The sequence below is a fragment of the Podarcis tiliguerta genome (assembly GCF_965153285.1).
Source record: "Podarcis tiliguerta genome assembly, chromosome: 7".
NCBI classification, from domain to species: Eukaryota; Metazoa; Chordata; class Lepidosauria; order Squamata; family Lacertidae; genus Podarcis; species Podarcis tiliguerta.
The window spans coordinates 65,965,380-65,981,939 of NC_139540.1; the positions used below are offsets into that span (position 1 = coordinate 65,965,380).

Sequence of the window (16,560 nt, forward strand, 5' to 3'; positions counted from 1 at the left end):
GTGTGTGTGTGTAGGCAGTCGGAACTGTTTGTTATGGGGCTGAAAAGGTTTGTTATGGGGTTGGAGCTGTTTGTTATGTGGCAAACACAAGTTTCCCAACTTTGGGTTTGCCTCGTGATGCCAATGCAGGGCAGGGAAATTTTTCAGGAGAGGATTAGCAGGTGGGAAGGAGTTCTTGTGATTCCACCCTACCAGTTCTCCTCAGCAAGTTCCCCCTGGGGTCAGTTTACTTTTTTGCCTCCCTCTCTGTCTGTGCGACTCTGCACAGCTTGCTGATCTGGGTGTGCTTTTTGACTGGAAAAAGAGGCAAGGCTTGAGCAGTGATACCAGCATCCACCTCTGGGGCTGGCAGTTCTGCTGTCTATATTGAGTATGACTGAATGGTCCATTCAGCCACAAAAAGGAAGTTGAACCATTCAGTCCAACATAAGCTGAGGGGAAGCAGGCAACACAACAGCAGTGAACCGTTCAGAAATGTTGTGGGCTTTGGGCTTCCAGAAACTTCTATTTCTTGTGTTGTGCTAGGAGTTCACTTGTAGGGTACTCTAGCACAGAGTTTTGGAATTACGTATACAGATACTTGTGCCTTCTCTCCCTTTCACTCTGTCCCCAAATTTGTGAGCAGTGTTTACACTAGATGTTGCAAAGAAATGATGTGCTCGTGGACAATGGAGACATGCAACAACTTGGAAGATTTCCAGGGAGTAGTCTTGGCAAATTTGGTGACCCCACATGGCTGCTTGGTTTCTGAAACATACCATACTTCAGAGTTCCTGTTAGTTCAGAGTATTTGCTCTTACGGGTAAAAGTCTACCTCAGATTGTGGCAAGTAGCTGAGTTTGGAGATTTTTGTCTCTCTCTTTTTCGTGCATGCAAATCCTACAGTCTGCAAAAACTCTGTGACTGGTTTTGATCCCAGACTGCTCGTCTAACAAGAGGCTTTGAAACCTTTTTGCACCGTCCATCAAAGGAAACGTCATGAAGTGAAATGCATGTAAACCTCCGACTGAAAAGCTCCGACTTCTTAAACTAATTATGTAGAAAGAGATTTTAAAAGATGAGTGATGTTTTCCAAGTATTAGCTACTGTGACTCTGCTGCAGACCTGACCTCTTTCAAATAATCTCTCACGGTGTAGAGCTTGGTACATACCGCACTAATCCTCTGGGGTAACAATTGTACCCTGTACAAGTAGACTGACTGACATTTTATAGTCTTAAGACGGAAAGTGTTGGGGAACGAGCAAAGTTGAAACGGGGAAAATATTTCACAGTAGCCAAAGCCTTGAAGTGACTAATTTGGAGTTGCTGCCTCACTAGAGTACCTTAAAGTATGATGGTTTTTTAAAAATGCCAGCGAGGCAGAGAGGTGGAAGTGAGGGCAAAGAGGAAGGAAGTTGTGATGAGATGGAGGACTGGGTTTTCAAAGGCACGATTGAGAAGTTGCAGAACAAATTTGGAGGAAGTGCGGAACAATTTCTCCCAGACTTTGCAGGCAACAGGAGTTACTGCTTGCAAAGTGGGAGAAACAAGAGTGGGTACCTTTGCCTTTGCTATGTATATATATATATATATATATATATCACTTTTTGTTTGCTGCTATAAAGGTGGGATATAAGTAAACCCTAAGTGAAAACGATGTGTTTGTTTGAAGACCCGTAGAGGATACTTCTGCAGATTAGGCTGGACTGGTTTATTTATTTTTTTAAAGCAAGACAATTTAAACCATTAATTTAGGCTTCAATCCTACACATGTTGGGAGCAGTTGAATAAAGTTTTGACTTAAACTGAGTAAACCTTCAAGGAATGGGCTGCAATATCACAACCGAGTTTTGAAGTGTGATTTGTGTTTGTGTAAAAACGAGCCGCGGAGAAAACTTTGATTCAGGTTTAACATCTGTTTAACTCTCTTGAACAAGTTTGCATAAAAAAACCTTTTAATTTGAACTAGTTCGTTTTTTTAAAAAATACTATTTTTTAAAATTAGTTTTAAAACTTTATTATTATTATTAAAGTTAATACTTTTGAAGTTTTTAAGCTTCAAAATGTGATTGATTTTTATCCATCTGTGAAACACAAGCTGTGGTTCAAATTTTGTATGGCTGGAATGTCCTCTTGTCAAACCTCAGAGCCGTTCCTACCCATAATAACTTATTATGCTGTTCTTGAATAACACCAGCAGGCCACTTCAAGGAAGTTCTCTTCAAACGTTGAAACGTTGACTCATCCTGAAAGTAAAAATTAATTGCAAGGTACAAAAGTTGCCTCAGTGAAGAAAGAACATTTGCAAGTGATAGCTCAGGGGGCGATAGCTTAGTTATTTCTCGGTCACAATTTTCACAGCAAGCTCTTTTCTTTTTACATCAGGTTAAGTGCAAATCATATTTCCGATGTACAGGCTGTGAGTGCTGCTTATTATGTAGCCGAAAGGGCACACTGCTTATTCACAAGAGAGATGTACAGACTGGCTTAGGGAAGCCTAAGTTTGCAGAACGACCAAAAAAACCAAACCAAAACAAAACACCCTTTTGGGGAAAACCCCAAGGGGGAGATCCAAAAACAGGGGCTTGAGTGTATTCAGCGACTGTAGAATATTGGAAGCAGGCAGGGGGCAGAACGGATTGGAATGTACTGGAGTAAGGAGGACTTTGGCTCCTACACCTTTAATAATTGTGTAGAAGAGGTACAACATGACAAGCTATACCTGCTGAAGTTCCTCTTAATGGCGCAGGATGCTTGTTCTTTATTCTATGTCTGCCCTAGGAAGGCATGGCTGGCTGAAGCACAGAACAGCAGGCCTGCACAGCTGCAATGTTAAAAATTTCGGGAGCACAGAAGATTAATGTTGACCAACGCAATGTTTTGGGCGGCAGTGACCACTTGGAAGTTTGCACTTCCGGTTTTTCGTGTTTGTGGTCGCCCGTTGCTCAGGGGCCCTTTCTGTAAACAGAACTTAAATGTTGTGACAGAGTGGAGGGATGCTGCATACAAACTCTAATATTATATAAGGTCATGCCTGCATTTTCAGATTCTGATAAGATGACTTTGCATTCTTAATGCTAAACTGTTGGACTGTGCCAGGCTGACAAGCAGCCACTCTTCCTGGTTGACTATTATGGGTAAGATTTGCCCATAGGCAATCAGGAGGGGAAGCTCTTGTAAATTGGGAGAGAGTCGGTCCTTTTTTCCTCCCCTTCCAGAAGGTCAGATTGACACTGATGCAAGTGTGGGCAAGTAGGGTAGATAACTCTTTTGTTGAGAGAGTATCTTTATGGGGGGACTATTTTGGGGCTGATCTTAAACATATACCGCTGTAGGCAGAGACTCATGTGCCTGAATGCTGTCTGCATGTGAAGGAATATATATATATGTATATATATATATGTGTGTGTGTGTGTGTATGTGTATATATATATATATATATATATATGTATGTGTATGTGTATATATATATATCTACACACAGAAAACAAACTGTATTGGAGAGAACATCCTAGACTTATCCGTGTAGATACACACACACACACACAGTGGTACCTTGGATTAAGTACTTAATTCGTTCCGGAGGTCTGTACTTAACCTGAAACTGTTCTTAACCTGAAGCACCCTAATGGGGCCTTCTGCTGCTGCTGCGCCACCAGAGCACAATTTCTGTTCTCATCCTGAAGTAAAGTTCTTAACCTGAAGCACTATTTCTGGGTTAGCGGAGTCTGTAACCTGAAGCATATGTAACCTGAAGCGTATGTAACCCGAGGTACCACTGTATATATATATATTTGTATGTGTGTGTGTGTATATATATATATATGGGAGATGTCTATAATCCAGTGGTGTCCAAACTTTTTTCCAAAGAGGGCCAGAATTGATGAAGTGAAGGGCCATGAGGGCCAACTGAAGGGACTACCAGAGTTGTTAACCTTTTTTTAGGATTGAAGTTGTTGAGCTTTTCTTATGATTTTACCCCAAAGTTGTTGAGGTTTTTGTTTTTTTAGGGTTGAAGTTGTTTTTAGAATTTTACTCCAGGAAATAAACTTACACAGGGATTGGATTAAACTGACCGGTGGGCTGGGTTAGGCCCCAAAACAGACTAATCTGATCCTTGACACATGCCAGGCATGGAAAACCTTTGGTCCTCCAGATGTTGCTGAACTACAACTCTCATCAACCAATGGCCAGCACCATATGCAATGCTAGAGGTTCCCCAAACCAGATGTGGTACAGTCCAATGTTCCCCGTTGAGATTTTCGGCTGGGTGAGCTTTGGAACCTGTGTCTCCGCTCTAACCACTATACCACTGCAAGTTTTTGGTTTTTTTAATCTGGACAGTAAGGATGGGTTCTTTGACTGCTCTGCCGTTAAGAAATTCTTTCCCACTGAACAGAGCCAGAATATATTCCAGAACTGATACCAGGCATTTTGGTTGGCATTTGGTGAATGTTGGCTTGTTGCTTCTACATTTATGCTTCCAACTTTTAAAGCTACAGTGGTACTTCGATATACGAACTTAATCAGTTCCAGAAGTCCGGTCCTAAACCAAAGTTGTTCTTAAACCGAGGCACACTTTCCCTAATGAGGCCTCCCGCTGCCAGTGCCCTTCAACCGTTCGGCTTCCATTCATAGACCGAGGTAAAGTTCGCTAACCAGAACACTACTTCTGGTTTTGCGGAGTTCTTATACTAAGGGCTGTTCTTAAACCGAGGTACCACTGTATTTTTTATTTTGTCTGGCTTATGTAGGTGAGAATGCATCTTTCTGTAAGTTAGCTGATTTTAAAATTGTTATATGATTTTTATTGCATTATGCAGAACTGTTGTAAAACATAGATAGATAGATGATAGATAGATAGATATCAATATAGATCTATAAACATGATTACAAACAAATACGTAAAATAATATCTAGTGAACCAGATTTGGTCATATGCCACTGATTGGTGATTGGTACCCTGGAGATTGATAACAAATGGTTTCAGGGGGGTTAATATACCTCTGTGCCTTACTTTGCTCGTCTCCCTGGTCATGCTTGGTCTGACAACTATGCACACAAGAGAAGTGAGCATGGGATAAATATGTGTGGAATGGAGGTGGGGACTGCATTTCCACGGATTGGATGGAGCTGCTCAGCTCTCCTGCTTGCTCCCACTTCAGAGGACACACAGGACTCAGCTATACAGCTGCAAAGAAAACGTTTTAAGTGTGTTGTAAAGTGCATTATACGAATGCGACACTAGATGGCGATAGTGAGCTATGGCAAATTCCATATATTTTTCAAATTTATTTTTTTTTAAAGCATTTTTACAACTTTTTTTTATACATGTCTAGATTCCAGCATGGAGTGAGCTGATGGTACAATGTCTAGAAAGAGAGGGAAATGTGGAAGGACTGAAGCAGGGAAAATTAAGGAAAGGATAAGGGAACAGGGCTAGAACCCCTGCTTTCCCCAAGCAACCTATTCCAGTCTGTGAAATGTCATGTGGGCAGTATCTAGTTTTATACATTGATCATCCCAAAAGCAGTGATAGTGCAGTTCTGCTGGCACAGTGGCAATTCCACTTACTTTTCTACCCCCCTCTTGCACATTCCCCAAATCTTATTCAGTGGTTTCTCACCATTGGAATATTAATAATATTTTTTAAATTTACCGTATTTTTCACGCTATAAGACGCAGCAGACCATAATACGCACCTAGTTTTTGGAGGAGGGAAACAAGAAAAAAATATTCTGAATCTCAGAAGCCAGAACAGCAAGAGGGATCACTGCGCAGCGAAAGCAGCGAACCCTCTTGCTGTTCTGACTTCTGATATAGCTGCGCAGCCTGCATTCGCTCCATAAGACGCACACACATTTCCCCTTACTTTTTAGGAGGGAAGAAGTGAGCAAAAAATACGGTATATCCTGCTCATTTGGCTGGGTCTCCCCAGCCACCTTGGCCATCTTACAACATGTATAAAAACACTACAAAACATCAAAATATCATATATAAGCAACAAACAAACCAATAAATCAATAAAAATCAATAACAAAAACAACCAAAATACAAATAATAATAACAACAATACTGAAATTAAAATAACCGCCAGTTCCAACTAAACATTTAACCAACACCGACCCAACAAAAACAAACCAGAGGAACCAAAATTGGAATCGTTTAAAACATTTAAAACATTTTAGCTAGTTGTCCCAACCCAGCAATGTCCCAGTGGCCTTCCAGGAGCCCCTTTTAGCTGTTCAAGGTGAGTCTGAGCCTCGCCCCTAGGAGATGTGGAAATGGGCTTTGCAGCAGGGAGCAGGTCTTCCTTCCAGCACTCACGGCAGCAGCAATGTCGTCCTCAGCTTCCCAGGAGCCTTTGGAAAGGCGTGTGGGGAGCTGCAGAAGAGAGACAGAGAAAGTTCTGTTTTCGTGAGCACATGCGCCTTGCGCTAGCAGAATGAGATCTTTGGATAGCACCTCAAGTCCTCCATCTCATACCTTCTGCTCAATCTACCTTTGGCGACTTGATGCCTCTTCTCAAATTCAAATGGTTGGGATAATGGCAGAGCTCAGGGTGAGAACATGAACACCCACCAGATCTCTGCCCCCATCTGCATGATCTATGTTGTAGTTTTAGTTATAGGGCATTTGTCTTTGGAAATACCACATCAGAGAAGCTGCCCTGAGAGAACTTAGGCCAAGGCAGTCTTGCACATTGGTAGCTATTCAAAGACCATTTTTATGTACAAACTGTTAAGACCATTTTGTTATTCAGGGACATTTTTACTTATGTATCCGTTGCCTTAACGCTGTCTGTTTTGCAGCGTTGACTTGAGCACTCTCTGGCTCCCCTGGGTCATGGGGTAATTTTTCTGTGTGCAGTCTCCTGTAGAGCTAGAAGAATGAAGGGTAAGCTGAAGTTTTGACTTCTACAAGTTTTACCTTAAAAAAGGAAACTCAGTTATGTGTAATATTGGAAGGACATGCCTGTGTGTCTGGTAAAGGTAAAGGGACCCCTGACCATTAGGTCCAGTCGTGGCCGACTCTGGGGTTGCGGCGCTCATCTCGCTTTATTGGCCGAGGGAGCCGGCGTACAGCTTCCGGGTCATGTGGCTAGCATGACTAAGCCAGTTATGGCGAACCAGAGCAGCGCACGGAAACGCTGTTTACCTTCCCGCCGGAGCGGTACCTATTTATCTACTTGCACTTCGACGTGCTTTGAACTGCTGGGTTGGCAGGAGCAGGGACTGAGCAACGGGAGCTCACCCCGTCGCAGGGATTCGAACTGCCGACCTTCTGATCGGCAAGCCCTAGGCTCTGTGGTTTAACCCACAGCGCCACCCGCGTCCCTGTGTGTCTGGTGCAGTATGATAAAAGCTATAGGTGGCACCAACAAGAGACATACCCTCAGTTTAAATTAATGGACCTAAGCCTGTTATGCCGATGAAATTTCAATGGGTCTACTCTGTGTAGGTCTAACATTGGCTACAGTTCTCCCTTTCCACCCCCTTGTCTGAATAGCTGCATTCTAAGTAGGACCTGGTTTTTCTAATGTGTAATCCGCTGGGTAATTTCTGAACAGCAACTGATTTTTATTTCCAGAAACTGATTTTTATTTCCAGGGAGTCTTGCGCGTTACTGTTTGGTACATACCCCACCAACCCTCCATTAGCAACTAAAACAAGAGAGCAGGTTTCTGTAGCTGTGAATTGGGTAGAGGCTGGCAAATTAGCACAGATGATCCTGTCTGGCAACTTTCCCAAAACCCTTGGCCCGCCAGTTAATTTGCTTTTTTTAATACCTAACAAATATGTACTGAAAATGAATGGAAGGCCTAGCCAGAACACCTGTAGGCATTTCTGTAGCACAAGGCTAGAAATTTGTGCGGTCTTGAGCTTACTGATAATGAGAACCTGCAACAGCTGATCTGCTTCAACCTGCAGCAGAGAGAGAATAATTCAACATTTTAAGTAACTGAGTGGAGAAGGAAGCCTGAAAAGCAGTAGCCTCAAGAAATAGGTGTTTGCTGGGATGCTTGAAGCCTGAGCCACAGTTTTGTGAAGTCTGATACACTGTGTATGTTTTATTCGTACAGTGGTACCTCAGGTTAAGTACTTAATTCGTTCCGGAGGTCTGTACAAGCTTGTTCCCCTCTTCCACGCACCGCTTGATATCAGGAAGTCAAATACAGTGGTACCCCGGGTTACAGATGCTTCAGGTTACAGACGCTTCAGGTTACAAACTCCACTAACCCAGAAAGAGTACCTCGGGTTAAGAACTTTTCTTCAGGATGAGAACAGAAAACGTGGCGCGGCGGCAGCGGGAGGCCCCATTAGCTAAAGTGGTGCTTCAGGTTAAGAACAGTTTCAGGTTAAGAATGGACCTCCAGAACGAATTAAGTTCTTAACCCAAGGTAAAAAGGTAAAGGGACCCCTGACCATTAGGTCCAGTCATGGCCGCCTCTGGGGTTGCAGCGCTCATCTCGCTTTATTGGCCGAGGGAACCAGAGCAGCACAGGAAACGCCGTTTACCTTCCCGCCGGAGCGGTACCTATGTATCTACTTGCACTTTGATGTGCTTTCGAACTGCTAGGTTGGCAGGAGCAGGGACCGAGCAACAGGAGCTCACCCCATCACGGGGATTCGAACTGCCGACCTTCTGATTGGCAAGCCCTAGGCTCTGTGGTTTAACCCACAGCGCCACCCACGTCCCTAACCCAAGGTACCACTGTAATTATTTAGCAATATCGACTTCTAGCCTTGGGTCTGGTGTGATGGTTGCTGCAGTGTGACGAAGAATGTTGTGCTGGACTGGTTTAACACACTGGTTCCATTCCAGTTTGTGCAGGGAGGTTGAATATTCCTGTTGTGGTATGGAAGGTGGGACAAGTCAATTCACCCAATCTGTTTAGTAGGCCAGTGTATAGTCCGAAGAAGACCACCACTCCTATTCTCTGCCCCCAAGATAATGGGACTGGAGAGGGGCTGCTGTTGCTGCCACCCCTTTAAATTAAGTAGAAGGGTCAGCAATGCTACTGAGCTGCTTTTACTCAGGCTCAGCTGAGGAACACTGCCTTAATTTGGGGCGGACGTAGATGGAAAGTTGACTTGTTTCTTTTTTCCCCCATTTGCCTTGAAGCAGCTTAGAAGGTTGCACTGCTGCAACTTTTTATATATATAACTTAATTTACCTTCGCTGGCTTCCTCTTTTTCAGGCCTTAAAACATGTTATATTTACTGCATAGCAGTGGAGTGAATACTCCCAGCCAGATCATAAGGCTCAAGCTATTTCATATATTTGTTTTAGCTTTTGGAGGGTCAGGGCAAGAAGGTCTTTTTAAAAATCCTTTTCTTTGCCATCTTTCAAAGCAGGTCTACGCTTTGTGCCCTGTTACTATTATTATTGACATTCACTGTGGTGTGTGTATTTTTTAAGTAAAACGTGTTTAGAGCCTTAATAGTATACCATTTAATCTGCTATTGCTGGTGTTTTTCTTCCAAGGTCATTAAATTTTTATCGGTTCCTTACTGACAAATTATAAGGAGATTGGCATAATTATAGGGAGATAATCACCTTTCAACCGCAGGAAAGATTTCTCATGAAATGCTTGGGAATGCATTTTAAGGAAGGCTTTGAGCTATAGACATGGTCTTGGGGTTAAGGGAGGCTGAATTTCTTCTCTCTGCCCCTCCCTTCTCTTAACAATTTACAGAGATTGTTTTGTAGATCACAGAGCACTGGGAGTTCTTTTGTTTCCTTTTAATCCCAGCCAATTTGCTGCACTACCTATTGTTTTGTTAATAACCGATGTTTGTTTGCTGTTCAAAAACAATACTTGAAAAAGTTTTCTTCTCCAAGAATCCCAGTCTTCCAAGGAACTTAGAATTTCCTGCCAAAGTTTTTGTCCCTGTTAATCACTTGAGTGAAAGAGGGGAAAAAGTGAAAGAATTGCAGATGCACAAGAGAGCTTGGAACCATAGAATTGTAGAATCCGATATTTTGGTCCAACCTCTCAATGCTGGAATATGTAGTTCTCCCATATGGGGATCAAACCTGCAACCTTGGCATTATTAACACCATGCTCTAACCGACTGAGCTATCCAGTGGCAAGAGAGCAAAGCTTCAGATAATAAAAACTTAAGAGCAACTGGTTCTAGCTGACATATACCCACCTTGACCCTAGCCAGCCCATGGTATTAACTTTAGCATTTGCATGTAGACAGGACCGCTTCATATGTTACTGCAGCAGACATGTTTGTTGTATTTATATTGGTGCCCACATCGAAAACACGTGGAGTGGAGATGCACTCCCAAGTGAGACTGGTTCCTTAGCTCAGGCCTAGTACATGGTTGGATACATGACTCCCCTTGGCTCTGTACCTGCCTGCTCAGCAACTCGTGTCCCTCTGAGGACAGTGGGCCAGCACCTAAGATTTTCACTTATTACAGTGGTACCTCAAGGTTAAGTAGTTAATTCGTTCTGGAGGTCCGTACTTAACCTGGAACTGTTCTTAACCTGAAGCACCACTTTAGCTAATGGGGCCTGCTGCTGCCGCGCCACTGGAGCACAATTTTTGTTCTCATCCTGAACCAAAGTTCTTAACCCGAGGTACTATTTCTGGGTTAGCGGAGTCTGTAACCTGAAGTGTATGTAACCTGAGGTACCACTGTACTTCCATGTTGCTTTTCTGTGCCTGGAGGGAACACCGGAAGTGAACCTCATACAGATCCTGTATGAGGATCACAGCACACTTAAGCCAAACCATTGTTTAGCATGGAAGTGTGGGCTCTGAGAAAGGCAACCTGATTTGCTCTTCCCCTGTCATTCTGCTGCTTTGCTGACTTGAGCCATAGCCCAGGTTAGTGTGCTGTCTGAACTGCCATGAGCCTTGGTTTGGGCAACTAAACAAGCCAAACCATGGTTTAGCTCAGCACAGCGGCAGGACAACTGAGGAAATCCCAGCCACTAGGCCTCTCCCACCTTGGAAGCAGGAAGTAGCTTACTGAACTTCAGTTCTCTTGCACGTAAAGCAGATGTTTTACCACTGAGCTGAGGCCCTTCCTGAACTCACAACAAGCACCATCAAAATACACAACATTTGTGTATTTGTATGTGTGGAGGGGAACAATTTGTTGCAAGACATCGCATAAGGCAAAACTCTCAATTCAGTAAATGTAATGAAAGCTTACTTTCTTTGACCAGGTTTAGTTGTTGTTGTTTAGTCGTTTAGTCGTGTCCGACTCTTCGTGACCCCATGGACCAGAGCACGCCAGGCACTCCTGTCTTCCACTGCCTCCCGCAGTTTGGTCAAACTCATGCTGGTAGCTTCGCGAACACTATCCAACCATCTCGTCCTCTGTCGTCCCTTCTCCTTGTGCCCTCCATCTTTCCCAACATCAGGGTCTTTTCCAGGGAGTCTTCTCTTCTCATGAAGTGGCCAAAGTATTGGAGCCTCATCTTCAGGATCTGTCCTCCCAGTGAGCACTCAGGCCTAATTTCCTTCAGAATGGATAGGTTTGATCTTCTTGCAGTCCATGGGACTCTCGAGAGTCTCCTCCAGCACCATAATTCAAAAGCATCAATTCTTCGGCAGTCAGCCATAGGTTTATGGTTGACTAGGTCTTTATGGTTGACTAGGTTAGTGGTCCTCAAAGGGTGTGGCAGGAGAGGATGGCAAATGTGGCAGGAAGATTCAAGGACAACCAGTATTATATTTGGGGAATGCTTCATGTTGTTATGTAGTGACATTGTTTTATGCCCCGCGATCATATCCTAGTTGTGTTCTGTGTTATAAATCAAGCACTGCCAGTTGCTTCTTTTTTGTTTTCCCACCCGTTTGTTATCAAAAAAAAGTTGGTGGGGCATGAGCGAATTTTTATTTGGAAAGTATGGCCCGGAGAAAAAAGTGAGAGAACCACGGGACCTCTCCTGGTATGCCCCGCAGAGGACCTTAAGGTCTACAAATGACAACATTTTGGTGGTCACACGTTGCAAAGTGGTTAGATTGGTCTCAACTAGGGCCAGGGCCTTTTCAGTACCGGCCCCGACTTGGTGGAACGCTCTGTCACAAGACACTAGGGCCCTGCGGGACTTGACATCTTTCCGCAGGGCCTGCAAGACAGAGCTGTTCCGCTTGACCTTTGGTTTGGACTCAGTCTGACCCTTATGTTTCCCTCCCCTTACGGTTTTGATCTATGGGCTACTTTTAAAATGAGGCTGCATTTTAAATTGCATTTTAACCTGCATTTTAAATTGGTTTCTTCCCCTATTATGTTTTTACTGTAATTTTACTGGTGTTAGCCGCCCTTAGCCCGACTCTGGCCAGGGAGGGTGGGGTATAAATAAAAGTTGTTGTTGTTGTTAGCTCTAGTCTTCCTGCAGTCCAAGGAGTCCACAGCAGCTTGGCCTACATACAATTCAGATTGGTTAAAGCCTTATCCCTGGGCTAGAAGGGGAAGGGGCAGGGATTCCTTGGGGGAAAGTCCGCCAGGCCTTCCATCTGCTTGGTGCTGTTGTTATGGTGCTTCCTAAGGCTGGCAACTGTGGAAAGTCACCTGGTGACTCTTGGGGGGGGGGTGTTATCCCAGAGGCTTCCAGTTACTGATAGCTATTGTAAGAACTCCCTGTAGGGATGTGGGGTGTAAACACAGTCTGCTGCTGTAAAGTTCTCTGCAGAAGACACTGGTGTGTAAACACAAACCGGTGCCAAAATCTAATGCTGGGGCTTTGGTGATCGACGCCCCCGCCCCCCAAAAAGAAAGAAGATGTTTAGGCTGAAATCTTATACCAGCTTACCTAAGTCCTCTTGAACCCAGGGAGACTTGCTTCTAAGTGGAAACATATAGGATTGCACTCTTAGTTTGACAAAGTTTGAGCCCGTTGGAAATCTCCTGTCTGCTGCTGCAATGACCTTGGTTAAAAACAAAACACCGTAATAACATGGTCCGAAGTATGCTGAAGGGATAGCTTTAGGCATGCTGTAATTTTCTAAGGACAATACCACAGTAATAAGCCAAAGCTTATTTAAATCATCTGTCTCAATTTCCTCGGTTGATTAGCGATAAATTACCTGATTAAATGGATTTGCATATTGCTGAAGCATTTTTTTGTAGGTGGCTCTTTGATGCAGAAGGGGAGTGTGGAAACTTAGAACGTATTAAGCAAAAGCCACCCGTAATTGTTACATGGACAAAAATATAATGATAATAATAATAATAATCCTTTACATTCCACATTAGAGTAATTCATGAGAACTCAAATAGCATCATAAAATACGCAAGTGTGCTCTTTAACACTCAGCCCTCCTTAATTAAACAAAGAAAGCTTTAGTTGATCACCGAATTAAACCTTCCGTTCTAAAACCCTACACAGTAACAGTTAAAGCAAGTCAAGTATCCGTTCATCAAGAACTGTCCATGGTTTGTTGTATAAAATGTGAGGATCACAGCAAACCTACAGAATCACATTTTTAAAACATTGACAAGCTTATGCCCCAGCAAAACCAACAGCACAGAGCCTAAGTTCATTTCAGCTAAGACTACAGTGCAGTGCTATATAGTACATTGCTCCCATATTGTCTTTGTTGTGTTTCTTTGTGCAGGCTATTCAGACAGGCCTTTAGAGGCTGATGAGGCTGACTGCTGAGTCGCTGCCGGGCAGTTGGTACATTAATGCTGGCTCTAAATGTATTCTAATGCATTTTAACTATTGTTTACCAGTTCGTTTTTATTCCTTTGTATCTTATAACAATGTTTTAAAATACTATAAGCTTCCTTGAATCCCCGCTTGGAAGGTGGGATATAAATACATTAAACAACAACAACAACAACATATATGTCTACTTAAAGTAAGCCCAATTGATTTCAGAGGAATTCAGTTAAGTGTGTGCTTCCTATGGTATGTGTGTACTTAAAATGGAATGTTGCGTTGAATTAAATGGATTGCACTTTAGTAACTATGTAAGACTGCAGTCCTGTGTGAACTTACTGGTGGGTGAACCTGTTGACCTTAGTAGGACTTATTTATGAGTCAGGTAAAGGACCCCTGGATGGTTAAGTCCAGTCAAATGAGACTATGGGGTTGCAGCGCTCATCTCACTTTCAGGCTGAGGGAGCCAGCGTTTGTCCACAGACAACTTTCCGCATCATGTGGCCAGCAGGACTAAACCGCTTCTGGTGCAACAGGACACCGTGACGGAAGCCAGAGCACATGGAAACACTGTTTGCCTTCCCGCCGCAGTGGTACCTATTTATCTACTTGCACTGGTATGTTTTCAAACTCCCAGGTTGGCAGGAGCTGGGACAGACCTCACCCCGTTGCGGGGAGTTGAACTGCCAACCTTCTGATCGGCAAGCCCAAGAGGCTCAGTGGTTTAGACCACAGTGCCACCCGCATCTCTATTTATTTATTTATGAGTAAGTATGTACAGGCAACGCTCCATTTGCACACGAGTCATTTGCATGTGTCAGCGGTCACACATAAGCCCGTTCTGCCCCGCCTCGCCCCCTTCTGCAGCCGAAAACGGCACACATGTCAGCAGTCGCATGTCAGTTGGAACACACGCAGAATGGTTGCCACCTGTGTATTAAAAGCTTCCCTAAACAGGGCTGCCTTTAGATGTCTTCTAAAAGTCCGATAGTTGTTTATTTCTTTAGTCCCATGTGAACGGCTGGGTGAGCCTGTTGACCTTAGTAGGGCTTATTTATGAGTAAGGTAAAGGACCCTGGCCTGGATGGTTAAGTCCAGTCAAATGCGACTATGAGGTTGCAAGCGCTCATCTCGCTTTCAGGCCGAGGGAGCCAGCGTTTGTCCACAGACAGCTTTCCTCCAACGTTCTTGATGCGCAAATGATTTCATAGAAAAGTTCTGACGTTCCCTCTGACCTTATTACGGGACGGTGTGCCCGCACTTTCAGGAATTGGGATTTGGGCCGAGTGGTGGGAGTGTCAAGCTCTGATCTCAGTAAAAATTCAAATCCACACTTGCCGCTGAGCATCAGAATTCGTTTACAACCTGCTCTCTGCGTCTTGTGCGTCTGTTCTCACAGTACCATTGCAGAGGAAGACTATATCTGCCTTGGAGAATCACAAATAAAAATCTTGAGCCGTGACTCTTCAGAAACTATTGTGGATCCTGAAAGACTGTGGCAGCGAACTTCAGAAAAAGCTAGCTCAGCAGATGAGGTGGGGATCAGCCAGTGTCAGTATTAATACTCTTTCAAATTTGATGGATGGGAGGATTATAAAACTGCAGAGGGAAGTGGAAGCCTAATAGAGCCCGTTTTTTAATTTGTATTCCGTATTCTTTCAGTGGCTCTATGCATCGGATAGAGAGGAAAGCGCAGGTGAGGATGCATTGCTCTGCATTAGCATTATTTGTTGTTGTTTAGTCGTTTAGTCGTGTCCGACTCTTCTTGACCCCATGGACCAGAGCACGCCAGGCACTCCTGTCTTCCACTGCCTCCCGCAGTTTGGTCAAACTCATGCTGGTAGCTTTGCGAACACTATCCAACCATTTCGTCCCCTGTCGTCCCCTTCTTCTTGTGCCCTCCATCTTTCCCAACATCAGGGTCTTTTCCAGGGAGTCTTCTCTTCTCATGAGGTGGCCAAAGTATTGGAGCCTCAGCTTCAGGATCTGTCCTTCCAGTGAGCACTGAGGGCTGATTTCCTTCAGAATGGATAGGTTTGATCTTCTTGCAGTCCATGGGACTCTCAAGAGTCTCCTTCAGCACCATAATTCAAAAGCATCAATTCTTCGGCGATCAGCCTTCTTTATGGTCCAGCTCTCACTTCCATACATCACGACTGGGAAAACCATAGCTTTAACAATACGGACCTTTGTTGGCAAGGTGATGTCTCATTATGCAGGGAGGCGATTTCTCTCTCGCACCCCTGACTTAGCATGTTCTAATGTGCCTTATTATGCATACTTATTCCCATGCAACAAGAGGTGAAGGAGCATGCCCAGAATTACTTTCCTCATTTTCCTCCCCCCCCCCCCCCGGGTATTCTGAAGTTGCAAACAAAACAAAACTTTCTTTTTTGCCTCCTCTTCCACATTATACAAGGTGAAGGTTCTGAGCACCCTGCCAAATCAGAGTCCTTGGGAACATGCTCCTTTAGATCCAATCTTACCTTCCAGTTGCCAACACTCCCTGCAACTATTTGGCTTTAGTTTCTTACTTCTAGTAATGTAGACAAATACTTAATTTTCCACGCGGCTAGAAGATGCATTGCATGGGCCATTTAAAAAATAAACTTTCTCTAAACTGAAACTGTGACAGATGCCCAAACCTATTAGTGCTGCAACCGCCTACCGTCCATTTTCTGGTCTTTATCTGCCCTGTTGTTAGAATTTAAAGACCCTATTGCATCCAGGGTTCCTGTCCAGAGACTATTTTGGTCCTTTTCAGCCCTAGTGAAACTGAATCATTATTGATGGAAGAAGACTCAGCCTGGTGTGTCTGTTCCTGAGCAACTTTGATTCCTGAGTCCTCTGGCTGCAACCCAACAACTGGTTTCCTCCGTTGATGGGGCAGGGTGATTGTGCCGCACCATCACAGTTGTCACGGAAAGTGTTTTTTGAATACAGG

At 43.9% G+C, this 16,560-nt stretch overlaps 1 protein-coding gene across 9 annotated transcripts in view; it reads left to right on the forward strand.

Annotated features, from left to right (window-relative positions):
• The window catches only part of RNF152 (ring finger protein 152), a 63,930-nt gene that overhangs the window by 17,006 nt on the left and 30,364 nt on the right, over positions 1 to 16,560 (forward strand). Inside the window, exon 4 of one of the 9 annotated variants that reach the window (XM_083449705.1) lies at positions 6,793 to 6,877. The exons of the other annotated variants lie outside the window; for them this stretch is intronic. The gene's annotated coding sequence lies outside the window, so the exon portion shown is untranslated. The remainder of the gene's footprint in view (positions 1 to 6,792; positions 6,878 to 16,560) is intronic. 9 annotated transcript variants of the gene reach the window in all.